Genomic DNA, 27,724 nt, shown 5'->3' with positions numbered 1-27,724 from the left:
CCTTGTTTATCAACTCGAATGTCTTACTATATGACATAAGAAGACCATGCGCTTTGGTTTTTTTTTTGAATTCTTATGCCCGTTTGAATCTCTTGGTCAAATCCTAGCTAGGTTTGACCAAGATTTAAACAAGTTTAACACATGAAAATGAAAAGGTAAGCTTGTATCCTTCTTAGTCACTCTAAAATGAAGCTTTTGGGATGTTTTTGAAATTTCCATGTTTGAAACACAAAACCACTTCTCTTCATGCTTGACTTCATAAGACAGAGTTTAGGGTTAGGGGGTAGATACATGATTTGTCTTGTTTGAATATGTTTAGACCTTGTTTATCAACTTGAATGCTTACTATATGTGACATGAGAATACTATGTGCTTTGGTTTTCATTTTTTTGATTTTTTTTAATTTTGATGCACATTTGAATCTTTGTCAAATCCTAGGTTTAACCAAGATTTAAACAAGTATAAAACATGAAAATGAAAAGTGGAAGCATGTATCCTTCTTATAGTCACTCTAAAATGAAGTTTTTGGGATGTTCTTGAAATTTTCTTGTTTGAAACCCAAAACCACTTCTCTTCATGCTTGACTTCATAAGATAGAGTTTAGGGGCTAGGGGTAGATACATGATTTGCCTAGGTTTTAATATGTCCAAACCTTGTTTATCAACTTGAATGCTTACTATATAACATAAGAAGACTATATGCTTTTGTTTTTCATTTTTCTGATTTTTTTTAATTTTATGCCCATTTGAATCTTTTGGTCAAATCATAGGTGTAATTTGACACAGATTTAAACAAGTTTAAAATATGAAAATGAAAAGGTGCTAAGCATGGATCATTCTTATATTAGTCACTCTAAAATGAAGCTTTTGGGAGGTTTTTGAAATTTCCATGTTTGAAACCCAAAACCACTTCTCTTCATGTTGTTGACTTCATAAGATAGAGTTTAGGGGTTAGGCCGGGGTGTAGATACATACATGATTTGTCTTGTTTGAATATGTGTCTAGACCTTGTTTATCAACTTTAATGCTTACTATATGACATAAGAAAACTTTGTGCTTTAATTTGGTTTTTAATTTTTCTATTTTTTTTTTGAATTTTGATGCACATTTTGAATCTTGGTCAAATCCTAGGTTTGACCAAGATTTAAACAAGTATAAAACATGAAACTGAAAAGGGAAGCATGTATCCTTGTTTAGACCTTGTTTATCAACTTGAATGCTTACTATATGACATAAGAATACTATGTGCTTTGGTTTTCATTTTTTTGACCAAGATTTGAACATGTTTCAAACATGAAAATAAAAGGTAAGCATGGATCCTTCTTAGTCACTCTAAAATGAAGCTTTTGGGAGGTTTTTGAAATTTCCATGTTTGAAACCCAAAATGACTTCTCTTCGTGCTTGACTTCATAATTAAGACAAAGTTTAGGGTTAGGGGTAGATACATGATTTTTCTGGTTTGAATATGTCTAGACTTTGTTTATCAACTTGAGTGCTTACTATATGACATATATAAGAAGGCTATGTGCTTTGGTTTTTCATTTTTTTTTGAATTTTTATGCCCATTTGAATCTTGGTCAAATCCTAGGTACGAACGGTTTTGACCAAGATTTGAACATGTTTAAAACACGAAAATTAAAGGTAAGAATGGATCCTTCTTAGTCACTCTAGAATGAAGCTTTTGGGCGGTTTTGAAATTTCCATGTTTGAAACCCAAAACCACTTCTCTTCATGCTTGGCTTCGTAAGATAGAGTTTAGGGTTAGGCCGGGGTAGATACACACATGATTTTTCGAAGTATTTTTACGCCCATTTGAATCTTTGTCAAATCCTAATATAAGTTTGACCAAGATTTGAACAAGTTTAAAACATGAAAATGAAAAGGGTAAGCCTGGATCCTTCTTAGGGGTAGATACATGATTTGTCTGGTTTAAATATGTCTAGACCTTGTTTATCAACTTGAATGCCTTACTATATGACATAAGAAGACCATGCGCTTTGGTTTTTCATTTTTGTTTAAATTTTTATGCCCATTTGAATCTCTTGGTCAAATCCTAGCTAGGTTTGACCAAGATTTAAACAAGTTTAACACATGAAAATGAAAAGGTAAGCTTGTATCCTTCTTAGTCACTCCAAAATGAAGCTTTTGGGAGGGTTTTTGAAATGTCCATGTTTGAAACCCAAAACAACTTCTCATCGTGCTTGACTTCATAAGACAGAGTTTAGGGTTAGGGGGTAGATACATGATTTTTGTGGTTTGAATATGTCAGACCTTGTTTATCACCTTGAATGCTTACTATATGACATAAGAAGACGACGTGCTTTTGTTTTTCTTTTTTTTTTTGATTTTTTTGAATTTTTATGCCCATTTGAATCTTGGTCAAATCATAGGTTTGAACATGATTTAAACATGTTTAAAACATGAAAATGAAAAAGTAAGTCTGGATCCTTCTTAGTCACTCCAAAATGTACCAATTGATAGATGAGTTAACTTGGCTTCATGGAAAAAATAATGTCATGTAAATGAGTTAACTTGGCTTTCCTACCCTTGAATCCATAGGAGTAGTATAATAATCAACCGAGTTTTTAAACCAACAGGTCTGTCACTTACGTGTGGTGCCCATGCGTGAGGTCCCACACTTCAGTGAGCACAAGCCAAGTGCGGTAGGTACGCAAACTCATCAGGATGCGTACTGGAAGTCTCTGGGTCCTTCAGGATTCGGTTGTCCCTCTCACAAAAAAAAATTCTCTCATTCTCGGCGTCGCTCGACTCGCTCGCTGGCACCTCCTGCTCGCTGACAAAACCTGCAGAACAGTCAACATCATCACCCGAAAAAGGGCAGACACCATAATTCTCTCCCTTCTTCTCTCCTTCCGAGTGATCCCTCTTCCTCCGAGTTTCACTCGACGGGCAAACACACGTGTGCTGCATAGTAATAATATAAAAGTAGAAAAATCCACCTACAAATCTATGATTAAATAGGTTAATCTAGGGTTTTGCCCACTACTACAGATCAAGTTCAAAAATATCCAACTACTGGTTCGATTTCGGGCTACTAATATAAAATTAAATAAGTTGAACTAGTATTCCTCTAAAAAATCATTTTGGTATGCATTGTTTTATACTTTTCATAGCTATAGTGCATCACAAATTCATGATTTCATGCTTTGCTTTGCCAATTTCGATTTTTTTTTACCACCTTCTCTTTGATTTCAAATTTAGGTTAAACTATTGGTGCCTGGTATGTGTTCTACTTGAATTGGATGCTGCGTGTGCACATGTTTTGCCATTGTTTTGGGCTTCCACACATCTTTGGGGCATCCAAGTATTTAAGTTACCTTGTGTTTTATTGAATTGTAATTCATGTACCATTCCTCCCAATTTGTATGCCCATTTGAATTTGGTCAAATCATAAGTTTGACCAAGATTTGAACAAGTTTAAACCATGAAAATGAAAAGGTAAGCATGCATCCTTCTTAGTCACTCCAAAGTGAAGCTTTCGGGAAGTTTTTGAAATTTCCGTGTTTGAAACCCAAAACGACTCTCTTCGTGCTTGATCGACACTTCAGAAGACAAAGTTTAGGGTTAGGGGTAGATATATGATTTCTCTGGTTTGAATATGTCTAGACCATGTTTATCAACTTGAGTGCTTACTATATGACATAAGAAGGCTATATATGTGCTTTGGTTTTTCATTTTTTTTTTGAATTTTTATGCCCATTTGAATCTTGGTCAAATCCTAGGTACGATTTGACCAAGATTTGAACATGTTTAAAACATGAAAATAAAAGGTAAGCATGGATCCTTCTTAGTCACTCTAAAATGAAGCTTTTAGGAGGTTTTTGAAATTTCCATGTTTGAAACCCAAAACCACTTCTCTTCATGCTTGACTTCGTAAAATATATAGAGTTTATTAGGGTTAGGGGTAGATACATGATTTGTCTGGTTTGAATATGTTTAGACCTTGTTTATCAACTTGAATGCTTACTATATATATGACATAAGAATACCATATGCTTTGGTTTTCATGTTTTGATTTTTTCTGAATTTTTATGCCCATTTGATCTTGGTCAAATCCTAGGTTTAACCAAGATTTAAACAAGTTTAAAACATGAAAATAAAAGGTAAGCCCGGCCCGGATCCTTCTTAGTCACTCTAAAATGAAGCTTTTGGGAGGTTTTTGAAATTTCCATGTTTGAAACCCAAAAACCACTTCTCTTCATGCTTGACTTCGTAAGATAGAGTTTAATTAGGTTTAGGGGTAGATACGTACATGATTTTTCTAAGTATTTTTATGCCCATTTGAATCTTGGTTTAATCCTAAGTTTGACAAAGATTTGAACAAGTTTAAAACATGAAAATGAAAATGTAAGTCTAGATCCTTCTTAGTCGCTCTAAAATGAAGCTTTTGGGAGGTTTTTGAAATTTCCATGTTTGAAACCCAAAACCACTTCTCTTCATGCTTGACTTTGTAAGATAGAGTTTAGGGTTAATTAGGGGTAGATACGTACATGATTTTTCTAAGTATTTTTACGCCCATTTGAATCTTGGTCAAATCCAACGTTTGACAAAGATTTGAACAAGTTTAAAACATGAAAATGAAAAGGATAAGCCTGGATCCATTTTAGTCACTCTAAAATGAAGCTTTTGGGAGGTTTTTGAAATTTCCATGTTTGAAACCCAAAAACACTTCTCTTCATGCTTGACTTCGTAAGATAGAGTTTAGGGTTAATTAGGGGTAGATACGTACATGCTTTTTCTAAGTATTTTTACGCCCATTTGAATCTTGGTCAAATCCTAAGTTTGACCAAGATTTGAACAAGTTTAAAACATGAAAATGAAAAGGGTAAGCCTGGATCCTTTTTAGTCACTCTAAAATGAAGCTTTTGGGAGGTTTTTGAAATTTTCATGTTTGAAACCCAAAACCACTTCTCTTCATGCTTGACTTCACAAGACAGAGTTTATGGTTAGGGGGTAGATACATGATTCGTCTATTTTAAATATTTCTAGACCTTGTTTATCAACTTGAATACCTTACTATATGACATAAAAAGACCATGCGCGCTTTTTTTTTGAATTCTTATGCCCATTTGAATCTCTTGGTCAAATCCTAGCTAGGTTTGACCAAGATTTAAACAAGTTTAACACATGAAAATGAAAAGGTAAGCTTGTATCCTTCTTAGTCACTCCAAAATGAAGCTTTTGGGATGGTTTTATAAATGTCCATGTTTGAAACCCAAAACAACTTCTCATCGTGCTTGACTTCATAAGACAGAGGTTAGGGTTAGGGGGTAGATACATGATTTTTGTGGTTTGAATATGTCATACCTTGTTTATCACCTTGAATGCTTACTATATGACATAAGAAGACGACGTGCTTTTGTTTTTCATTTTTTTTGATTTTTTGAATTTTTATGCCCATTTGAATCTTGGTCAAATCATAGGTTTGACCACGATTTAAACATGTTTAAAACATGAAAATGAAAAAGTAAGCCTGGACCCTTCTTAGTCACTCCAAAATGTACCAATTGATAGATGAGCTAACTTGGCTTCATGGAAAAAATAATGTCATGTAAATGAGTTAACTTGGCTTTCGTACCCTTGAATCCATAGGAAACTTTGTACAGTACAAATGTAGTAGTATAATAATCAACCGAGTTTTTACACCAACAGGTCTGTTACTTACGTGTGGTGCCCATGCGTGAGGTCCCACACTTCAGTGAGCACAAGTCAAGTGTGGTAGGTACGCAAACTCCAAGCCATCTTCTTTGTCAAGAGAAGACGCATCAGGATGCGTACTGGAAGTCTCTGGGTCCTTCAGGATCCTTCGGTTGTCCCTCTCACACACAAAAAAAATCTCTCTCATTCTCGGCCTCGCTCGCTCGCTCGCACCTCCTGCTCACTGACAAAACCTGCACAACAGTCAACATCATCACCCGAAAAAGGGGAGACACCATAATGCTCTCCCTCCTTCTTCTCTCCTTCCGAGTGATCCCTCTTCCTCCGAGTTTCACTCGACGGGCAAACACATATGTGCTGCATAGTAGAGTAATAATAAAAAGGTACGTAGAAAAATCGACCTACGAATCTATAATTAAATAGGTTAAACTAGGGTTTTGCCCAGTACTACAGATCAAGGTTCAAAAAATGTAAAATTGTGAAACAAGCTCTTGGAGCCATCACATGCCATCTTGCTAGTATATTGTAAAAACACCAAAGCTTACATATACTCCTGGAATACTGTTTTGGGTGATTTGTCATTCAAAAATTTGGTATTGTATCATTCGGATCGGAGGAAGTATAGTTGGAGATGAATGGCCCACCAAGTCTCTGCCTTAAAGTTTGCTCTTTGACCAGATAAGTATTACTCCTACTACTCGCGAGGAGCCGAGGAGACGGGGAGGCCAAATTTAAGGACTAACCTTTGCTCTTGCCGTCTTCCTCAGTTCACCACTTCGTTTACCTCTTGGAATACTACTTCGCCACCATGACCGGGAGCAAGTCTCGCCACAGAAGGGCTCGTGCGGCTGCGGCGAAGCTGAGGGAATCCCAGCAATTGCGTCCCTGTGCTGATGTCGAGGTGCCTTCTGCGCAAGAGTCTTCAAGGGCATCGCAGCCCGCGACTGCTACCTTCAGGCGATCCTCCATTCTTGCGCATCTTTCTATGTCTTTCAAAACTTATCATCCCCTCCTTTTTGAACCTTCTCTCAATCGTATTTTCAGGTCGGGCGACCTTAGTTTTCCCGCAGTCCTCCTGCCCGCGGAAACATCTTCCACGGAGCCAACTTCTCAAAGCAGTGAGGTATAGACATTCGTGCAAATTGGGATTCCCATTCTCTCTTTCTTGGTAGTTCTCTGGGTACACTTCTGATTTTGTGCTCCATCCCCATCTGATAGAAGCCCCGCTACGAGATCGGGACCATTTTAGAAATGGTTATGGGCGATTTCTGCGTCGAGACGGCGGACAGAAGCGCCCTCGCCAATAAGTGCATGAGACTTTATTCTGAGCTCGCCACTGAGAAGATCCGGATTCGCATTCTCGACGATATCGCCATGAAATCGTTCACTGAGAGTAACGAGATCCAGCGGCGGAGCCTCGGCCAGGCGGAGACCATGGAAAAACTCGCCGTACTGATCCTGAACCTCACGGTTAGGACGGACAAACTAGAGGCCGAGCTGTCACAGGAGAAGGCTCTCAACTCCGAGCTGAAGCGTCAAGCAGGCTCAAGGTAGATCTTGACCAGGTCACTGTGTACCGCTAGCTGCAATCCTTGATGACTGCTGTGTCACCTGGCTTCCGAATTTCTGAAGGTTAATTTTCGAATTTTTGTTCGTAAAAGTGGCATGTGGAAATGTAAACAAACTAGTACTCTTACTTTATTATATTAGTACTTGTGTCCATGTAGTATTATTATTATGGTGGTGTACTTGTGTTCATGTACTTGTTTCAGACAGGTATTGCTGTTTTGGTGAAGGAGACATGCGTCACCCTTTTTTGGTGGGGTTAATTGGTTCTATGCCACTCCCCAATTCACAAGTTGTGTTTATGCCATTAAAAAACTGAAGTTGTGTCTATGCCACTCTCAGTTCTTAATACCCCTTTCTATGCCATTTTCAGCAATACAACATCATATACTGCCTATGTATCCAGTATTTGTACCCTATACTATAGTTTGTACATACTCTCAGATAATCTGGACCGTACTTTGCACATATGTTTAATGGATCATATGTGCCCAGAAATGGCTCATATTAGAATAGTAAACTCATATTAGTGTTCTTGACATTCTGTAAATTTTTCAGATTTTTCGAAAGAGTTTGATTTTTTGGACAAAATTTTACCAATTTCTAGACAAAACATAAAATGTCAGTTTTTTTTATGCAAATCCGCACATAAATGGCTCAAATTAAAACAGTATACTCGTTTCAGTGTTTTTGATTTCCTGTAAAAAAAAATTAGATTTTTCTGAGAAGTTATAAATTTTTCCAGAATTTGAAAATTTTGGATTTTTTGTGTGCCCGAAACACCCAAAAGTCGCTCCAAATCTGAACACAGTATTATTTTGGTCAATATGAAAGTATAAACTGAAAATGGCATAGAAGGGGTTATTGAGAATTGAGAGTGGCATAAACACAACTTCAGTTTTTGTAATGGCATAAACACAACTTGTGAATTGAGGAGTTGCATAGACCAATTAACCCTTTTTGGTGATGTCGTCCTGTAGCCCTTGTCAAATTAAATTCCTCTGATACTAATGGGAGGGCTTGCTCACCCCACATGCCACGAAGAAGTGGAGAGAAACTACTCGTCCCTTGTTGGACACGGGACCATTGGAAACTTATTTTTATGCCCTTATGAATCTTGGTCAAATCCTTGGTTTGACCAAGATTTAAACAAGTTTAAAACATGAAAATGAAAAGGTAAGCCTGCATCCTTCTTAGTCACTCTAAAATGAAGCATTTGGGAGGTTTTCGAAATTTCCATGTTTGAAACCCAAAACCACTTCTCTTCATGCTTGATCGACTTCATAAAACAGAGTTTAGGTTTAGTGGGTAGATACATGATTTGTCTGGTTTGAATATGTTTAGACCTTGTTTATCAACTTGAATGCTTACTATATGACATAAGAATACTATGTGCTTTGGTTTTCATTTTTTATTTTTTCTGAATTTTTATGCCCATTTGATCTTGGTCAAATCCTAGGTTTAACCAAGATTTAAACAAGTTTAAAACATGAAAATGAAAAGGTAAGCCTGTATCCTTCTTAGTCACTCCAAAATGAGGCTTTTGGGAAGGTTTTTGAAATTTCCATGTTTGAAACCCAAAACGACTTCTCGTCGTGCTTGACTTCATAAGACAAAGTTTCGGGTTAGGGGTAGATACATGATTTTTCTGGTTTGAATATGTCTAGACCTTGTATATCAACTTGAGTGCTTACTATATGACATAAGAAGGCTATGTGCTATGGTTTTCATTTTTTTTGAATTTTTATGCCCATTTGATTCTTGGTCAAATCCTAGGTACGGTTTGACCAAGATTTGAACATGTTTAAAACATCAAAATAAAATGTAAGCATGGATCCTTCTTAGTCGCTCTAAAATGAAGCTTTTGGGAGGTTTTTGAAATTTCCATGTTTGAAACCCAAAACCACTTCTCTTCATGCTTGACTTTGTAAGATAGAGTTTAGGGTTAGGGGTAGATACGTACATGATTTTTCTAAGTATTTTTATGCCCATTTGAATCTTGGTAAAATCCAAGGTTTGACCAAGATTTAAACAAGTTTAAAACATGAAAATGAAAAGGTAAGCCTGCATCCTTCTTAGTCACTCTAAAATGAAGCATTTGGGAGGTTTTTGAAATTTCCATGTTTGAAACCCAAAACCACTTCTCTTCATGCTTGATCGACTTCATAAGACAGAGTTTAGGTTTAGTGGGTAGATACATGATTTGTCTGGTTTGAATATGTTTAGACCTTGTTTATCAACTTGAATGCTTACTATATGACATAAGAATACTATGTGCTTTGGTTTTCATTTTTTTATTTGTTCTGAATTTTTATGCCCATTTGATCTTGGTCAAATCCTAGGTTTAACCAAGATTTAAACAAGTTTAAAACATGAAAATGAAAAGGTAAGCCTGTATCCTTCTGAGTCACTCCAAAATGAGGCTTTTGGGAAGGTTTTTGAAATTTCCATGTTTGAAACCCAAAACGACTTCTCGTCGTGATTGACTTCATAAGACAAAGTTTAGGGTTAGGGGTAGATACATGATTTTTCTGGTTTGAATATGTCTAGACATTGTTTATCAACTTGAGTGCTTACTATATGACATAAGAAGGCTATGTGCTATGGTTTTTCATTTTTTTGAATTTTTATGCCCATTTGATTCTTGGTCAAATCCTAGGTACGGTTTGACCAAGATTTGAACATGTTTAAAACATCAAAATAAAATGTAAGCATGGATCCTTCTTAGTCGCTCTAAAATGAAGCTTTTGGGAGGTTTTTGAAATTTCCATGTTTGAAACCCAAAACCACTTCTCTTCATGCTTGACTTCGTAAGATAGAGTTTAGGGTTAGGGGTACATACGTACATGATTTTTCTAAGTATTTTTATGCCCATTTGAATCTTGGTAAAATCCAAGGTTTGACCAAGATTTGAACAAGTTTAAAACATGAAAATAAAAGGTAAGCCTGGATCCTGCTTAGTCACTCTAAAATGAAGCTTCAGGAGTTGAGGTTTTTGAAATTTCCATGTTTGAAACACAAAACCACTTCTCTTCGTGGTTGACTTCATATGACAGAGTTTAGGGTTAGGGGTAGATACGTACATGATTTTTCTAAGTAATTTTATGCCCATTTGAATCTTGGTCAAATTCTAAGTTTGACCAAGATTTGAACAAGTTTAAAACATGAAAATGAAAAGGTAAGCCTGGATCTTTCTTTGTCACTCTAAAATGAAGCTTTTGGGAGGTTCTTGAAATTTCCATGTTTGAAACCCAAAACCACTTCTCTTCATGCTTGATCGACTTCATAAAACAGAGTTTAGGGTTAGGAGGTAGATACATGATTTGTCTGGTTTGAATATGTTTAGACCTTGTTTATCAACTTGAATGCTTACTATATGACATAAGAATACTATGTGCAAAGAAGTGAGCCTAGCTCATTCGGTTAGGGAAGTGGATGTACAACCCAGCCACCCAGGTTCAAGTCCCCACGGGCGCAGAATTGGGTTCTTATTATAAAAAAAACACTGTAGGGGATTCCCTTACCGTATTCCTTTCAAAAAAATACTATGTGCTTTGGTTTTCTTTTTCTGATTTTTTCAGAATTTTCATGCTTTGATCTTGGTCAAATCCTAGGTTTAACCAAGATTTAAACAAGTTTAAAACATGAAAATGAAAAGGTAAGCCTGCATCCTTCTTAGTCACTCCAAAACGAAGCTTATGGGAAGGCTTTTAAAATTTTCATGTTTGAAACCCAAAACGACTTCTCTTCGTGCTTGACTTCATATGACAAAGTTTAGGGTTAGGGGTAGATACATGATTTTTCTGTTTGACATGTCTAGATCTTGTTTATCAACTTGAGTGCTTACTATATTACATAAGAAGGCTATGTGCTTTGGTTTTTCAATTTTTTTTGAATTTTATGCCCATTTGAATCTTATTCAAATCCTAGGTTTGACCAAGATTTAAACAAGTTTAAAACATGAAAATAAAAGGTAAGCCCGGCGTGGATCCTTCTTAGTCACTCTAAAATGAAGCTTTTGGGGGGTTCTTGAACTTTCCATGTTTGAAACCCAAATTAAACCACTTCTCTTCATGCTTGACTTTACAAGACAGAGTTTAGGGTTAGGGGGTAGATACATGATTTGTCTGGTTTAAATATGTCTAGACCTTGTTTATCAACTTCAATAACTACTATATTAAAGTGTAACCAACATCTTTTTTCTCAAAATCTTGTATTAATTTTTAAACTACGGATGGGTGGACGCGTATGTGGCTGATTACCATGATGTATTTTTGGTGCAGTCTTTGCAATTTTCTAAGGGTTTTTTCCCTTTGTTTCAGTGTGTTTTCTTGTTGTTTGGGTGGCTCTAGCTTCTTTTCAAACCGCTTTGACTACTTTTGTCTCACTGGATGGCCTCGGACTGGAGAAATCACGTGCCATACCGTTCTTGGTTTCCTCCCGGCTCTCTCTCTCTCTCTTCCTCATTATCTTCCCCACTATCGCGACTCGCGAGCTCCTCCCTGACAATCCCCTACGCTCCCTGCAGTAGCTCCTCTCCTTTCCTAATTCTCTTCCAATGGAGGATAGAGGGACTGGCATTGACAATTGCTTCAGGCGGTATAGCGCGGGGCGGTGGTGCCAGGCCCTGAGGCAGCAGCAGGTGCCGCTGCTTGGCCGACAAGGTAGAGGCGGCAGGGAACGGCGGCCGGCAGTGAGTTCGGCCGGAGCCTGACCGTGACAAGCTGCTGGTGAGGTGCAGCCGTTGCGGACGTTCGCGTCGACCTGCGCCAGTGGCGGGAGCGGAGGGGAGGACTGGCGCCGGTGAGGAGGCGGCGACGGCGCAAAGAGCGATGTGCCCAGCGTCCGGACGAGCTCCACATCCTCCACCCGCCAATCCCCTACACATTCACCGGCTTCCGCCGCCGGAGCTTCTCGCCTCGCCTGATCCCTTCAAGCGGAGATAGAGGGACGGGCGCTACAGCCTGGCGTCGAGAGGCGCTTCAGGTAGTTGGGAATCTACGACTCGGGGCGGTGGAGCCAAGCACTGAGGCAGGAGGTAGGCGGCAGCAGGCAGCGCTGCTTGGGTGACGAGGCAGAGGCGGCGAGGTCGGCCGGGGCTTGGCCGGCACAAGATGCTGGTGAGGTGCATCCTGTGTGGTAGCTGACATCCGCGTCGAGCTGATGCTATCACGGAAGTGGCGGGGAGGAGCAGCGCCGGCGAGGAGGCTGCCAGCCAAGGTCGACCACGAGCTTTCGATCCCCATTTTCCAATGTATCGTCCAGTTTCTTTTCTGAATTTTTTGTGTATGTTGGCTGAGTTGCAGATCTAGGAGACCAAGAGCCGTCGCCGCATCGCGGCAGCAACAAGAATTTCTCCCCCGCTACCAGACTACCCTGCCGCAGCGCCTGCTCCACGTACGTCAAATTCAATCAGCCAAACCAAAGCAACTCTCTACCTTTTCTCTTGCAAGTTAAACACAAATGGTTTCGTGATACCATAAGTAGTCTTTTGCTTACCGTAGCCAAGTGATGAGTCTTCTTTTGCAATCAGATCTGGGCTATTTTTTTAGCTAGGAATAAGATCATCTTTTACGTGCTTAGTTACAGAAATCCTCTTTCATAGCTCTTTCAGATCAGGTATAATTGTTTTTTTTCTTGGCTATAACTTTCATGTATATGCGGAGAAAAAATAGATTAACAGTGGAATCTCAACTTGGGAGATCAAGATCAGCTTCGTCGAGCCTTATACTTTGTGCTCTCAAATTCTGTAGGTTCCCTTTTATATGCACTATAAATGGCAGCGAAGTTTCCATGTGTTGAAATCATAAGAATAATCAGTAAGGAAGATTGTATCAAACTGAAAAAGCATGCATGTATGTTCGTTTTGTCATCTCTAGCAGACCTTTTCTATTTAGTGAAGTTACACCGGTGTATTCCACGCCAATCATAGTTGTTCAAATGAAATTGCTTTTGCTTTAGAAAATCAAATCTCATGTCAGGATATGTCATGCCTACAGGTCCAAGCACTAAAACTGATTTTTTTAAGGATATATCTTATTTGTAGTAGAGATCTCTGCAACAAAATAATTTAATCATTCTTATGAAGGAACTTTTTATTTAGAGATTAGATCACAAAAATTGCTATGCAATATCTTTTTTATACCCAAATTCCTGAATTTGCAGCAAGCTTTAACAATTATGTATATAAGTATTTTAGCTTTACAACTGGGTTTTCCTCGACGTGCCCATGCGGTGCTGACCATGGATGTATAAATGAATCTAAAATACTTTTTTTCCTTATATGATACGATTTACCTTTTTATGCTGAAACTATGCTTACATGTCACTGCAATATTTTAAGGTCATGTGCTCTTCTTCCTGATTGATGTGCTGCTAGGTATTTTGGAAGACTGGAGGTAACATGAACTAGGTCATATGTATGATTAGTGTAACTTCAGCCACTTTACAACAACTGAATTGGCCTCTGGTCTCGACAGCTCCAAGATAACATAATCATAAGGGTAAATTTTTCTGTGGTGCGTTGTACATCTTCTCCTTCTTTTCTTTCACTTGCTCTTCCATTTTGATTCCTCTTCCCACATTTTTCCATGAGAAATTGGATCTCTATGTAAGTTTCATGGAATGTTCTTAATTCTTTGGTACGATATCTAGGATCAGATGTTGAATATTCACTTACATGCAGGTCAAAGAAAGTGGGACATACAACTCTCTCTACTCAATTATGTATCACCTTGACAATTCCAATAAAAGGTCTTTGTGTGTGTTGCTCGAATCTAGGAATGCATGGGTAAGCAAACAAGACACAATGTATATGAACTGACTTTATTTCTGCAGACCATGAGATATTAATTCTGCCATGTTATTTTGGAACTGCTTTCTTGGCCCGAAGTAGTTGCTTGCTTGGTATATATTAGGATCAAGTGGTGGAGGCAGGTTTTATTATTATGATATTTAGATAGGATTCTTTCTTGATATACATTTTCCTGCATAACGGAACATATGCAGAGCTAGCTTCATGTTGCAGATACATGAGGAGCACATTTAGTTTCATGCTGTAAAAATAGAAGCAGGTTACCTCTTTATTTCCATGTCCTGTCAGGTTTTCAGTTCGAATCATGGGTATTTCACTCCAGTAGGACACAAAATGCTTACATGCAGGAAACAAAATGAAGCATTCTTATAGAGGTGTGTCCTACTGGAGTGAAAGAAAATTCTTCTGCCTTATAACTCACGCCTTGGTTTATTATTCACAAGTAACTTGAAGTTCAGTATATCATCATCTTTAGGCTCCTGCAACTTTAAATTTTCTCTAACTCTTGCTATTTTACATAAACCTAACATTTTATCATGATATTTCTCCCGGTTCTTACAAAGTATACCACATAAATTTTGTCGTATTTTAAATTTTGTCACTAAAGAAATTCGAATGTCTGCATACATTGTTTTAGTAAAAATAGATTCCTCCTGTGTGAGTATATATTTTACTATACCGATGATTAACTATATTTGAATTTATGAATTAAAGCGAATTGGATTTGCGGTGAGATTAAAACATCTGTGTGGCCCTATCGTCTAGGGTTGTATTCCTTCCCCAGGTTTAGATACTTGCAAATACGAGAAAATTAGGTTATTTATATCTATTGTTGTTTTATACTGTTTGATGAAATAAGGGTACACACCAAAATATTAGTCATGGACTGAACATAAGTCTTGAATTATTGGTCATATGAAGAAACAGAGTTAGCATGTAGGCCCTTAATTTACTTTTCAAGGTGTACCATTTTTATATCACCATTGTGTCTGAGCCAATATAATCAAAATTTCATGTTCTGTATCTTCTTTCGAGGTTCCCGTTCTATTTCATACCCCAGTTGATGCAATTTATTATTCTGTGAAAGTATAGGATAAACTAAAGTTTACTTAATTACTACTTGCCTATTTCTCTTACAGTTTTCTTGCGAATAGCTGCATACGAGAGTTGCCCTCGAGCCTTTTCATGCTGACAAACATGATAGGTTTGTACGTCTAATTGATGTTTAATTACTAAATTTCTTGCGCTAATGCCATCTTGGATTTAACAAACTAGGTAATGTTTTGTCATAAGTACCACGGATTTCTATTTTCTATTTTCTAGCATTATTGCATTGTAGTACTTTGTTCTGTAAATTACATGAAGGCATGGAGTTGAATGAGAAAATTGGCAGAAGTCTTTTTTTTGCATTGGTAGTACATAATCATAGGTCTGAGCCATTAATGCTTGAAACAAAACACATCGGGAAGCATTTGTATATTTTTATTAGGATTCTTTTTTGTGTGTCTTCCTCTGTCCTACAAAGGAGATCTGCTCAAAATAGTTATATTTTTGTCGGTGATTGTAGTTTTGTTACATTTAATTGCGAGGAAGATTTATAAATTTACTAAAATGGTAACAATGCTACAATTATTTGCTTGACAAGAAAATTCGTTAGTTAATACACAAATATGAATTAGAGCTCTCTTTTTACTGTTTTTATATCGCCTCATCTAAGTTGGTCCAGTGTACTACTACACTTAGGGGGACACTACAGTTATTTTTGTCTCTACTAAACTCCAGGGCAAGATGACCCGAGGTTGGCGGACAATCTTTGATCATCATACGGCAACATGAAGCAATACTATTGAGCCTGAATCTAGCAATGTCAGCCACAGACGGTTGAGGTAACGTTGGCATGATTTAATATGTTCTGTATTGTCAATTGTTGTTCATATCTGAATTGTTTGGGTGTAGACACTGCTTCAGGCTCTGGTCTTCACACTGTTTCTTGTGATGGGTGCAGGGATGTACAACGTGCCAGTCTAATGACCCAACTGGACACGTTTTAGATTCTACATAGCCTAGCTTAGAAGTTTTTTGCTTCATTTTTCTTCTTTTCTTTTTGATATTGCTTTGAGAGTTGTATTTGCACTACTTTAGTGCTTTCTTCTAATACAGATGACACAGTTTGGTGTGTATTCGAGAAAAAGAAGGTATATCCATCATTTGCAGAGAAAAAAAAAGGTCGGTCCAATTTCCATTCACTACACTATTAGCTACGCATCAATAATAACCTAGATGACACAAATGCTAAAACTGTAAGAATGCTCGATGTCAGTCACAGAAACATGATTGCAGTACCACTTTAGTATGTAAACATCAGTCAAAGTAACAGAAGGACTCAAATAGAGTTAGCTACTGAATTCATTCTTATCCTGATGTAGAGTTAGTTTCTATATATTACTAGATGACCCGTTGCGCTATCGCGCAAATGACAGAATCAAATCAAAATTTAAACCATAAGTTTAACATATTTAATTATTATAAGAAATAGGTCATAATTTAACTGCTTTAGTTTTTTTCGAAGACACACCATTACATCGAGATGCTGCAGTAATTTTTTTCGATAACACACCATGAAAATGTGTACAATCACATAGAAAAGAGCCAAAGAAGGCCAAGTTTACACTACCAACAAGGGGTGGCAGCTCCCCACGAAAGTATACTCTCTCTACTGCCTTGCCTCGGTATATCTAAAGGTTCAGGAAAAGAAAAAACAACGCCACGAAAAATGCATATAGTTAAATGCAGTAAGATATCTGCATGGTGGTAGAAGCCAGGTGTGGTGGCTCAAGATCGAGGTCGCCACCAACACATCATCATACATAGCACGCATCTCCTCATAGACCAAGACTGATACATGCACCTGAAAACATGCCGATATGTGTACCAAGGTAATAGATAGCGACGCAGATTTATTTAGCAAGTGCAAAACCATACCATCGACTTTTATGAAATAAAAATGCGGTATGTGTACCAAGGTAATAGATAGCGACACAGATTTATTTAGCAAGTGCAAAACCATACCATCGACTTTTATGAAATAAAAATGCAGTGTTTCATCAAGATTGCTACTTGTCAACTTGGGCAAACAGAACCAAAAGAGAATTTCGGAAAACATTTATGCCATGTAATACCTTAATGAGTTCAGTCTGTGGATTCATTTTATTTTCTACATCAGAAGAGCTATTTTTAATTATGTGACTTCCATGCTAAACAAGGCAATAGACATAACAGTGACTTGCATACTGCAAAATCGAGTGAAAACATGGGTTCTAGATGAAAATCACTCACATATAGACTTTAGTTTAATATCAAGGGAACCCATAATTTATTTGATCCCAGAAAGCTTCCTGGTAGAAATAGATGATTTGCCGATCAAACTGAAGCTAAATTGAAAGAATCTGGGGATATTAAAAATGAGTGAATTGCCAAAGAAAGCATTTTGCATCATTACAATAGCGAACATATATTTGTCCAGGAATGAACAAACATAATGATAGTAAACCAGTCATTTCAATTTAACTACATACAAATTCCTTACCTGCATCTGAGTCGCTGCAACCTGAGCATGATTCAGGCTTCTATGAAGAAACTAAACCATATGCTCCAATTGAACATACATATATTATAAGAATCTAAAATACTGCTCCAGAACACACCATTTTACGCACAAGCTCTTTCATGTTTTAGCCATACAACTCGGTTTAGTAATTTTGAAGTGCAAATTTAAACTGTATTTAAAAAATTGCTTACATTGTCAAACTACATACGCAGCAAATGAGCGGCATACAGTTTTTACTAACCACGCACAAAGAAAGGACTGACTCAACCAACAAAGTAAGAAGAAAGGTAACAAATAATGCAGTAAATGTGGAACTCAAAACCTTTAATAAAAGAAGTATTTGGAATATGCAGGCCATGGCAAAGGTCGACTAAAGGACCACATCTGTATACGGTAACGGTCTTATCCTCAGGCATTTCATTAATTATTTCAACCTGATCATATAGTTCAAAATGGGTATAATGTCTCGGCCGATATGTGATACAAGAAGCACATTGATATTTAGATATGAATGATCAAATAAGCAACCTAATGTGAAAATTTTCCTAATTTACTTCAGCAGAGAGATAAACATGCAGAGAGATGCAGCAAACAGTTCGATTTCATGGGAAATTCAATCAACCTAACTCAGTTGTTCACAAGAAACAGAAAATCTCTAGGGAACCATACAAAAAGTACTTCTTTATCCAAGGGGGTACGACATGCAAAACACTTACATGAACAACAAATAATACACGTAACTGACCTTTATACAGTATTAGTCAATTTAGAGCTCAATAAAAAAGATGGAGATGGCAACTAAACTGATAACTTTGCGACATCTATTAGAGAATTAGAGAAGAGAGTTAATATGACAACATCAAAAGCATGTCTTCTCCAATTCCAATCTCGGCAGTAACAAATGTGGGCAAGAGAAACCAAAATGTTCCTAATTTCTTGAAATAAGAAATTTCGCCAGTGCTATGAAGGAAAACTGAACGCTTACCTAGGAACCAAAAAAAACTCTATTGCTTCTCAAACCATCTGCATCAATTCCAAAGATCCACTCCATGCAGCAAAAGAAAAAGGAGACCAACCATGCTTGGTATTTCCAATGAACCCAAATACACAATGACCACTGAGAAATTCAAAGCCCTGCAAAATAAAAGAAAACCTGGACCTCCACGCTGCCAATAAACATAAGAAACCTCACGGTAGCAGTATATGAATTTTTTCCCGAGCACCCCCGGTAAACAATCTTACCGGTCAAAAAATCCTGATTTTTTTTTGAATTTTTTGAATTTAAACGTACGAAAATAGATAAATACGATGTAGTCTACAAAATTGCACAAGCTGAATGCGTGGCTTGGTGGTTCCGGGTAGTTGTTTGCAACGCTATGTTCTGGGTTCGATTTCCTCGTCCTCCTATATATTTTTAACGATTATTGTCTCTGTCCGTGTCAAAATCACATAATTATGCAAAAATTGTAGGCAACAAAGTTCGAACGGCCGACCTGAGTACACATTTACAGCAATGAACAGAGAATGACCAGTTAGGTAGCAGACAGGTTGTGAAAACCTCCAGTTCCGACTCGTAATAACCCTTTCTTTGAAATTTAAAGTCAAATTTTAGTTTTTGAATTTGCTTGGGAACTGGTCAGGATTTCTCAGTTACCGCGGGAAACGAGAATCCCGAGCACCCTCGGGAAAAAAATTCTGTCGGGAGCCAAATCCTTGGATAGTACTGCTGTTTGGTTTGGTCATGGGCCGGATGAGATCATTGAACTCATCCGTAGGGATTAATTGTAATGCTACTGTTTAAGTAATATAATTCCTTTTTCCCCGTAATAAAAATGTTACTCTTTACAAAATCTAGTGGACCAGAATAAATAAAATAGAGTAACAAACGTTTATATAAAAATAATAAACAGGAGGGAGTATATTATAGTAGCTAACATACTTGATTCTGTGAAGAGCAATGAAAGCAAAGAAGGCACACCAAAATCAGCATCTATATTGGTTGGACATTGTCGCAACATAGTATTTGGATATCATGGTACAAAGGAAACATAAACTAATCAGGGAACCATGCAAAAAAAAATAGGGGTAGGTAGATAAGTAGAGTCTTTTTCATAGATAGAAATAAACGGGTAGAGCCAGGAGTTCACAAAGTCATTGTCGTGGCAAAGCCATCCGGCTAGCACAAACCACTGCACTAATAATAAGAGTAGAACAAACCGTTGATAAACCAGAAATGTACACAAGTCTGTTTCCTGAGAAAATACACCGCATGATAAAATAAGAACTACATAACTAAGCAACTGATAGCAGCATGAATCAAAAGAATCCACATACAACAAAGGCTACGAAGGGTGGAACCACCACTCTTGAAAAACAAACCACAAAGTAATCAGTGATAAATCGCAACCTACAGAAGCAGTACAGATTTGACAACTTTCTCACATGAGAAACCCAAACCATCTATAGGCACAAGTATACTGTAAAACAAATCTGGAGAGATAAGAGCTGATCATTTCAAATATTGTACCTGCTTCTAATGCGAGTCTTCTTTTTGCCTGATTCGTCTGCCCGAGATTTCGGCTGCTTACACCTACGAATGATTAACACAAGATTTGAATCAACATAGGTCAAAAAAGCGTACCACACAGACTTGTACTATATATCAAAGTGCACCACTAATAACAAAGAGCAAAAGCATAGACTTTTGCCATTAATGCAAAATTCATACAGATTGAGCACACACCTAAGAAAAGAAGATGAAAGAGCGGATTGTACAAAATCCATGCTCACCAAGATCTCAAGATATTTGTTACAAACGATATTTTCAGTTGATAGGTGAGAACCTCATTGTGCAAATTACAATTGACTTAACAAATTGTTTCACGCAGGAATAACAATCAAAACCGCAGTGAACAAGTAGAGAAGCCAACTGAAGAAAAGATTTTGGTATAAAAATAAGTAGCTATCCTTATGCCGTGCTAAAAAAAATATTGCATATTGTACGAAGTGTTACTTAGGAGTTCTCTTCTTATTCGAAACAGATCTGCATCTTAACTGAATAAATTTTAGAAGCCAAAAGTTGTTAAGCAATGTCCTTTAAGCTGGTAGCCGACAGACTATACCACTAACTAATAAACAAAGGGTAATATAGAGAAATGACTTGGGCTCCCGATAGAGAAATATGAGTAACACATCATTAAAATTATCAAACCTCTCATTAGTATGCAATATACCAATTCATATGTGATAGCTAGGAAGATACCATATACAGAAACCAAAGGAATTATTCACATATGTACTAACAGCGAGCATCTCTTATTTTGTATATCTCAGAATGAATTTTCAATGCATTTGTTATTTTGTTTCACAAGTGAGCAATAAGAAAAAAATACAACCAACTGCAGAGCTTGCAAAAATAAATGAATGCACGAATAAATGAAGTGTGTATAAACTGCTGATAAATGGAAGACATAATATTTAAGCTATTCTAGCCTAAAGAAATAACAATAAGAGGTTCATTGGGTAAATAGCTGCCTAAAGGTTGGTATGAATTCCTACATGCTAGTGTGAACAACAATTTTTAACACTTTCAACTACATCCTGGTACCATCCTACTTGCTGAAAATATCATGTTCTGCTAACCATACAAAAAAAGAACCCCCGAATATACACGAACAGAAACCAAAAGTAGCATCCGTTTGGTCCTTACAAGAGATGACAATAAGCGGTTGGCACTTGAGAACCGTGATGGGCTCGCAAAGGTCGAGCAAACTGTTGTACTCTTGTGGTGTCCAGTTAAGAATGGGAACTCAAGAATACAGTTCTGATGTCCACTGTTGTATTAGCAATTCATAATTCATAATCTATAAGCAATCAAAATAAAGACGGGCAGTATTAAAACATCACAGAAAGAGAGGCAAGAAAAACAAACAAGTACATACACCAGGGAAGCTGCTGCTGATGAAGCTTATTGTCTAGATTCCTGGTTTGTTACAGCAGTCCTGTAAAATAGAGCTACTTCTTCTGGAAAATCTAGAGCAACCTCGGAATGGTTACTCCCAACAAATATATGAAACCACCTTGAAAAAGCAATCAGTCAAGGACAAAAACAGACATTAACCTGTGAGCCCAATATGACCGGTCAATTCAGACCATGGCATTTGTGAACTGCGGCAGCAACCTGGATGGAAAAAAAGCCCGTATGACATCTCTCCTTAACATCCCAACACCTTAATTGCAATATTGCAAATAGCTAGATGGAGCATAAATATTACATAAATTAATCTCAGCTAGGATTTTAATCGAACACCCTATAAGCATCGATGAGATCTTCTGGGATTAAATCGGATAGGAGGAGTGCGAGCGATGACCTGATCTCCGCCCTCGCCGCGTAGCAGGATTCCACAGAGAGAGATAGCCCGACGAAGGCACGCCAACATCTTCAGTGAAGAAGAAACCATAGATGAGGCCTTGCAGATGTTCCCCTGACCGTTGTCCTCCCTGATGAATCGGAGCAAGGACCAGTTTTCCACCGATGCGCATCCGTCCTGTCGTCCTGCTGGCGACAACACAACCAGAAGAAAGAAAAGATTTTTGACTTGGGATTTAAGGCAACCATATAGAAGACCATTAGATTATCACTGATTTGTTAAGGGGTGAAAAATGTGTTAGATTATAGAACCATAATTTCATTAGAAATAGAAGAAAACAATATTTTTAGACCACATATTAAACAGCATGCACACACGGTAATAACTATCGTGAATCACATGAACAAACTAAAAGCTGAAGAATATTCTTTTGTTTATCATACGACAAACCATGAGCTGAACTGAAAAGAATATCCATATCATGATTAAAATCAAACCCATTGTATTCATGGGGAGAACATCCAGAGAAGCAACTCTGCTTCATAGGACTAAAATAATAGATGTTATCTCTCAAACAATTAGTTGAACATTATGACTGCAAACTAAGCCCACATTGCAAAAAAAAATCCATGATATGTGCGATCTGAGGAGTAAAAACAGCAGCAACAGACAAAATATAGGCAAAGGCAATTACCTTTCAATAAAAAGTAAAGGAAAGACATCAGTACCATATCAAGAAAACGTAAATGGCTATTCCCATAACAAAATATATGTCTTTCATTGAGTTATTTCCGCCTTCTCAAATAAACTGAGCCAATCCAATTGACTCACAAAATGATTTTTTTTCTACTCATTACCCTCAAGACCAATCTGTCCTTCAAGAGAAGCATATGTACTTTAGTTGCCTATATTCAAGTTTCTGCAGAAGAATCAAGGTCCAATATCCAAGGAACTGGGAGAAGAGATGCCACTGCCTGCAGGTATAAAAGAAATTCTAGTTGAGTCAGGAATTAAAACAAACATGTTGTGGGAAACCTACAGAGAGTGAGACCACCTCATCTTAGCAAGAAGAAACCAGATCCTGAGATTAAAAAATGAACAAATCCACAAAGTAACTAACCATTAAGAAATAGAGAGAAGGGGAGGTACCGATTGCCTACCTCTTCCTGCTGACCACCTCGCCTGGCCGATAGGGAGGAAGAAGCTGGCGCCGGCTGTGTAAACACAAATACTTTCAGGTAATTATCCCACCAAGCAAACATGTGCAGACATGTGCAGACATTGCATCAGACCTTAAATAATAATTAATCTGCAAGTATGATAGCAAGAAATGGTAAAAAAAACCTAGCATAAAGGAGCCAAAGCACGAAATATATTCCGAAGCAGAATATAAAAATATATAACAACCACTTGTGCAAAATGTAAAATATAGAACAGCCACTTCTCCATTCTGATCTCCATGGATCCACAAGAATAAGTAGGTTAAATTGTAGGGTACACCGAAAGAAGTAGAAAATAAAAGTGCCCTACAATTTCTGTCCAGTCAATTAAACTGTATCTCTTCTCAACTGAAAAGGAATGCTACGTACTTCCAGGCTACAATTCGACTATATTTCTAAAAGATGTAGCATTCTTCTGCAAAATGCATTTTAAAAAATTAAAAAGAAAGACACAAAATCATTTGTTTGTTGTGGATAAGAGAAGAGCATAAATGCACAACATATACTGCAACCTATCTGTATTCTTCTGTCTGTCTGATCATAATAAGATCCTTACAAAACCATGTTACCAACCATGGGTTGGAGAAACAATCATACAACGAACACCGAGGTTGTGCATAGCAAGTTTAAAACTGCAGGCATGAAGCCGAAGCGAGTGGCAAAAGAGAGATATTAAAGAGTTAAAATACTAATAATTAGATGGATAAGTGAAGATCATCTACTATAAATATCCATGGTTTGAAATGGTGATAATCCTATGACACAACCAGGAAAGTTTGCAACAAGAAAAGGTTCCCATCAGCCATAGCCCAAGGAGTAAGCGTGACCTCCGAAGCAGTTTTTTTTTGTACAGAGAAGATGCACCCAACAAAATTTAGACAACCATCCACGATACAGAAAAGGGTAAAATAAAATACCTTTGTTGAGAAGTCAAAGCATGAAAATCAATGTTGTAAATTCAGCAGTCAGAGCTCAAAATCAACATGCTGAATTCGACAGTCAAAGCTTAAGGCATGTTTCCCAACAATATTTGTAAAAACCTTGAATTCACTTGTATTTCCACAACTTCCTCAAGGATACGATGATCCCAAGGGATTGAAACCCTCCGGTTCGAGCCTACAAATTAACAAAAAGATGCATTCTCCAAATTTAATAAATCAATTAAATACTTGTGCAATTAGCACAACTAATGATACTGTAAGGATTAAGCAGTCCATACCTGAAGTAAGTTCTTGACCCTCTCTAGTGGCGCTACCGCAATCTTTGCAAATGCACCAGCAGCATCTTCAACAATAAGCTTCTTAGCATAGATCAGTCCTTGTAATTCCAGCAGATTCACCTGCGTGGCTGTTGAGGCTGAATAAAATGCCACAACCAAGTATGTCAGAAATAATATACAATGCAGTATAGCTAGCGTCAAATTAGGAAAGTCAAACTAAGAAGTGAAGCCAGAAACATACTTGTACCATACAATAGAAGCAGACCAAGGAAAATAACCCAATGACCCCAGAGATGGAGCATATACGGCCATGGGCATAATCTGGACATGAAGAACGGCGGCGAGAAAAAATAAGCCAGTAGGCAGAGAGGAACACCAAAACAAAGTTCGGAATGAAAAAGAAGAGAAAAACGATCTGGTGCAAGAGTGTGAATATTCATCACTCACATCTGACACACACTGAATATTCAAGTGTGGCATCAATTCATTTATACAAAAACACCGACCACACATGTAAATGGGCCATCGCAAGCCAGTTGCAGTTTCAGAAAACATATAGTCCCAAAACACATGCTCTATTTTATTATAGTTGACAAACCTAACTTACAAAATGGACCTGGGCACAAGACAATGCTTCGGAATGTGGCCTCGGTGAGAACCAGTAGGACCTCAAGTCCTCAAAGATGAAGAATTGCTTCTTGAGCTGCATAACATGATCAAATAAAGCCGAAGAAATTGCTAACCAGTTATCCTCGCAACCTCATAACATAATAAAAATAAAGCTGGAGAATTGCTAACCAGTTGTCCTTGCAACCTCATGATCTGCAATCACCTTATCGAGCTGCATTGCAACCTCGTGATCTACTATCACCTTATTGAGCTGCATAAGGATAGAGTCACATGGAGATTATACTCACAATACTGCAACTTACAAATATAAAAATGATGCTGACAAAAGTTGAAATCAACACCTATTTCTTGTAATGATGGCTTTGGCTTTTGGTTTCAGCGTAGTTGACCTCCATTTGCAGCTGCTGGACTATGGGATTATCCATATGCTTTTCAAGATCTGGTTTATGCACAAAGGCATCCCCTGGATTGGCATTCAACAACCTAATAATGTCCAAAATTGGATGGAAATAACTGAAAACGAGACTGAACTTTGTCAAGAAACGAGAGCCCACCAGGGAAGGGGAAGAACACGGTTGATTTTGTCCCATGCTGCAGCAACGCCAAGACAGGGGCAGAGGTTGCGCGACGCCAGGTCTCAACGCCAAGCCATGCAGAGGAGGTGGGGAAGAGGTAGCACGACACCAAGGCTCGGGGCCGTGCAGAGGAGGCTGGGGACGGAGGCATTGTAGAGGAGACGACCACGAGGAGGAGGGCCGCGACCGGCCGCGACCCTCACCTCCCGGCGCTACACGCGGCAGTGCCCCGTGGCCGCTCTCCCGATGCGAGGTGGCGGCGGCGGCGCCCACGCTCCATTGAGTTACTAACCCGCCGCCGCCGGACGAAATCGAGGACGCGCACGCGTCCAGCCAATGAGCCCCGCCGCCCGAGCTCCAACACCGCCACCGCGCACCACCGCCAGGTCGAGGGCCCCTGATCTCCTCTCCTCGTGCAAGGGGAAGGGCAACCTGGCACTCTTCGCAGCGGCGCCCTCGAGCGCATGGCGCGGCCGAGGTCGTCGGACCAGCTCCTCCCGATGCAAGGCAAGAGGAGCTGCTGAGGCGCGACGGCGGCGGCTCGGGGCGCCGTCCACTGGTGGCGGCGGCGACGCGGCGGAGTCGAGGGGCGGGAGTAGGAGGCGTGGGACGGTAGAATGGAGCAGATATTTTCACGATCTAGGTTTTCACCCGGGCCGGGCGTGCGCGACTCGGACGAGAAGGACGTGCACGAGCCAGAGGAGTTGGTTCGCTCACTGACGCAAGTGTCCCCGCAAGTATATGGGCCTAACTGTCATGGACTCGTTCGAAGGAGCGAGAAGTGTGAAAAGTAATTACCTCATCCAACGGTTCAGGTGAAAAGCGGGAGTGAGAAACTACTGTTGCAACGTGATTGGACGAACTAGATTGATTTGCCCTTCTCAGATGGCCTGGTTGAGAGGGTAGTCTAGGATCATTTATAGGAGAAATTAGGACGTTTCTGATGCTTAGTTTCATGTTGGGCTTTTCATCTGGACAAATCATTAGCTGAAATGGGCAGCTACTATTTTTAGATTATATCAACTAAGGCAGTTGTTACTTTTCTCTGTTCTGACTAATTACTATTCATGAAACTATAGTTCATATTACATGTGTCAAGGTGAGACGATTGCTAAAGTAGAATTATCTGCATTTACTTTGCCGTGCTTTCCCTGAAAATAGTCTGTTGTTTTTGGCTACTAATTCATACGCTCACATCTTCACATGTTAAACATGGATGTACACTAGACCAGCTTAGATGAGGCAATTGTCCACTTTTGCTGGTGTAGCAATTTTAGTATTTCATCTTACACTCAATTACTTCAGGGTAGCCATCTTTTGTTTTCAGATGTCTTTTAATAGATCAAATTCTGAGAAGGATGCAATTACCTTCCCACGGTCAGTTTCCTACATGGGGTAGCTAGCTGAGCATTTGGCTAAGTATATGAACTCTTACTTTCACAACTGGAGACATGAACCATCAGTATTAGTAGATGGCCTAGCAATTTAACCGATACTGCACAAGATACACACCAAGGAGTGATAACAAATGGCATCACAAAATTGTGTTCTGTAAAAAATAATCCTGAAGTTGTGTTGTGATCTATTTATGAATTGCAGCAATATGTGCAACGGATTCGTTCTCTACACATCAGGATTAGACAGTTTTGTTAAATTAAATGTTGATCTCTTCACAGTTGAGATTGTTTCAGACTTCCGGATAGCATGATGTTTGATTGCGTTGTCTCAGGGCTTAGGGAAAGTGGGTATGTGCCTAATATCAGCTCCCTTAACGTTGTAAGGCAGTTTGAGAATCGGTGAGTTTGAGTATCATTTATTCAAAAAAAAATCATGCTACAACTGCTAAACTTCACTTCATGTTGTGCCATTATCATTGCTGATGAAAAGCCCATAAATATTTACAACTGCTAAACATTTACTCCATCTCACAGCTTAAGGTGTAAATAAATTGGTGCTAGGATTAAGGAGGGTTTGCGTGCAAATTAGCTTCCATACTTGCCCCTCATAAATCTCGAATAACTCACTCCTTTTACTCCGTATTTCTC

At 38.4% G+C, this 27,724-nt stretch overlaps 1 long non-coding RNA gene across 1 annotated transcript; it reads right to left on the bottom strand.

The window, feature by feature from the left end:
* Positions 1 to 16,649: 16,649 nt before the first annotated feature.
* On the bottom strand, positions 16,650 to 24,938 carry LOC127332712 (uncharacterized). Its single transcript, XR_011751605.1, has 10 exons — positions 24,716 to 24,938; positions 24,475 to 24,611; positions 24,173 to 24,371; positions 23,196 to 23,344; positions 22,036 to 23,009; positions 21,780 to 21,845; positions 21,603 to 21,697; positions 20,193 to 20,248; positions 17,395 to 17,453; positions 16,650 to 16,966 (listed from the first exon to the last, which is right to left on the bottom strand). It is a non-coding gene; the product is annotated as an uncharacterized lncRNA (long non-coding RNA).
* Positions 24,939 to 27,724: the final 2,786 nt, after the last annotated feature.

Source organism: Lolium perenne, chromosome 2, assembly GCF_019359855.2.
Source record: "Lolium perenne isolate Kyuss_39 chromosome 2, Kyuss_2.0, whole genome shotgun sequence".
NCBI classification, from domain to species: Eukaryota; Viridiplantae; Streptophyta; class Magnoliopsida; order Poales; family Poaceae; genus Lolium; species Lolium perenne.
Note: the sequence above shows the minus strand (reverse complement) of the source record. Positions and strands in the feature narration are given on the sequence as shown.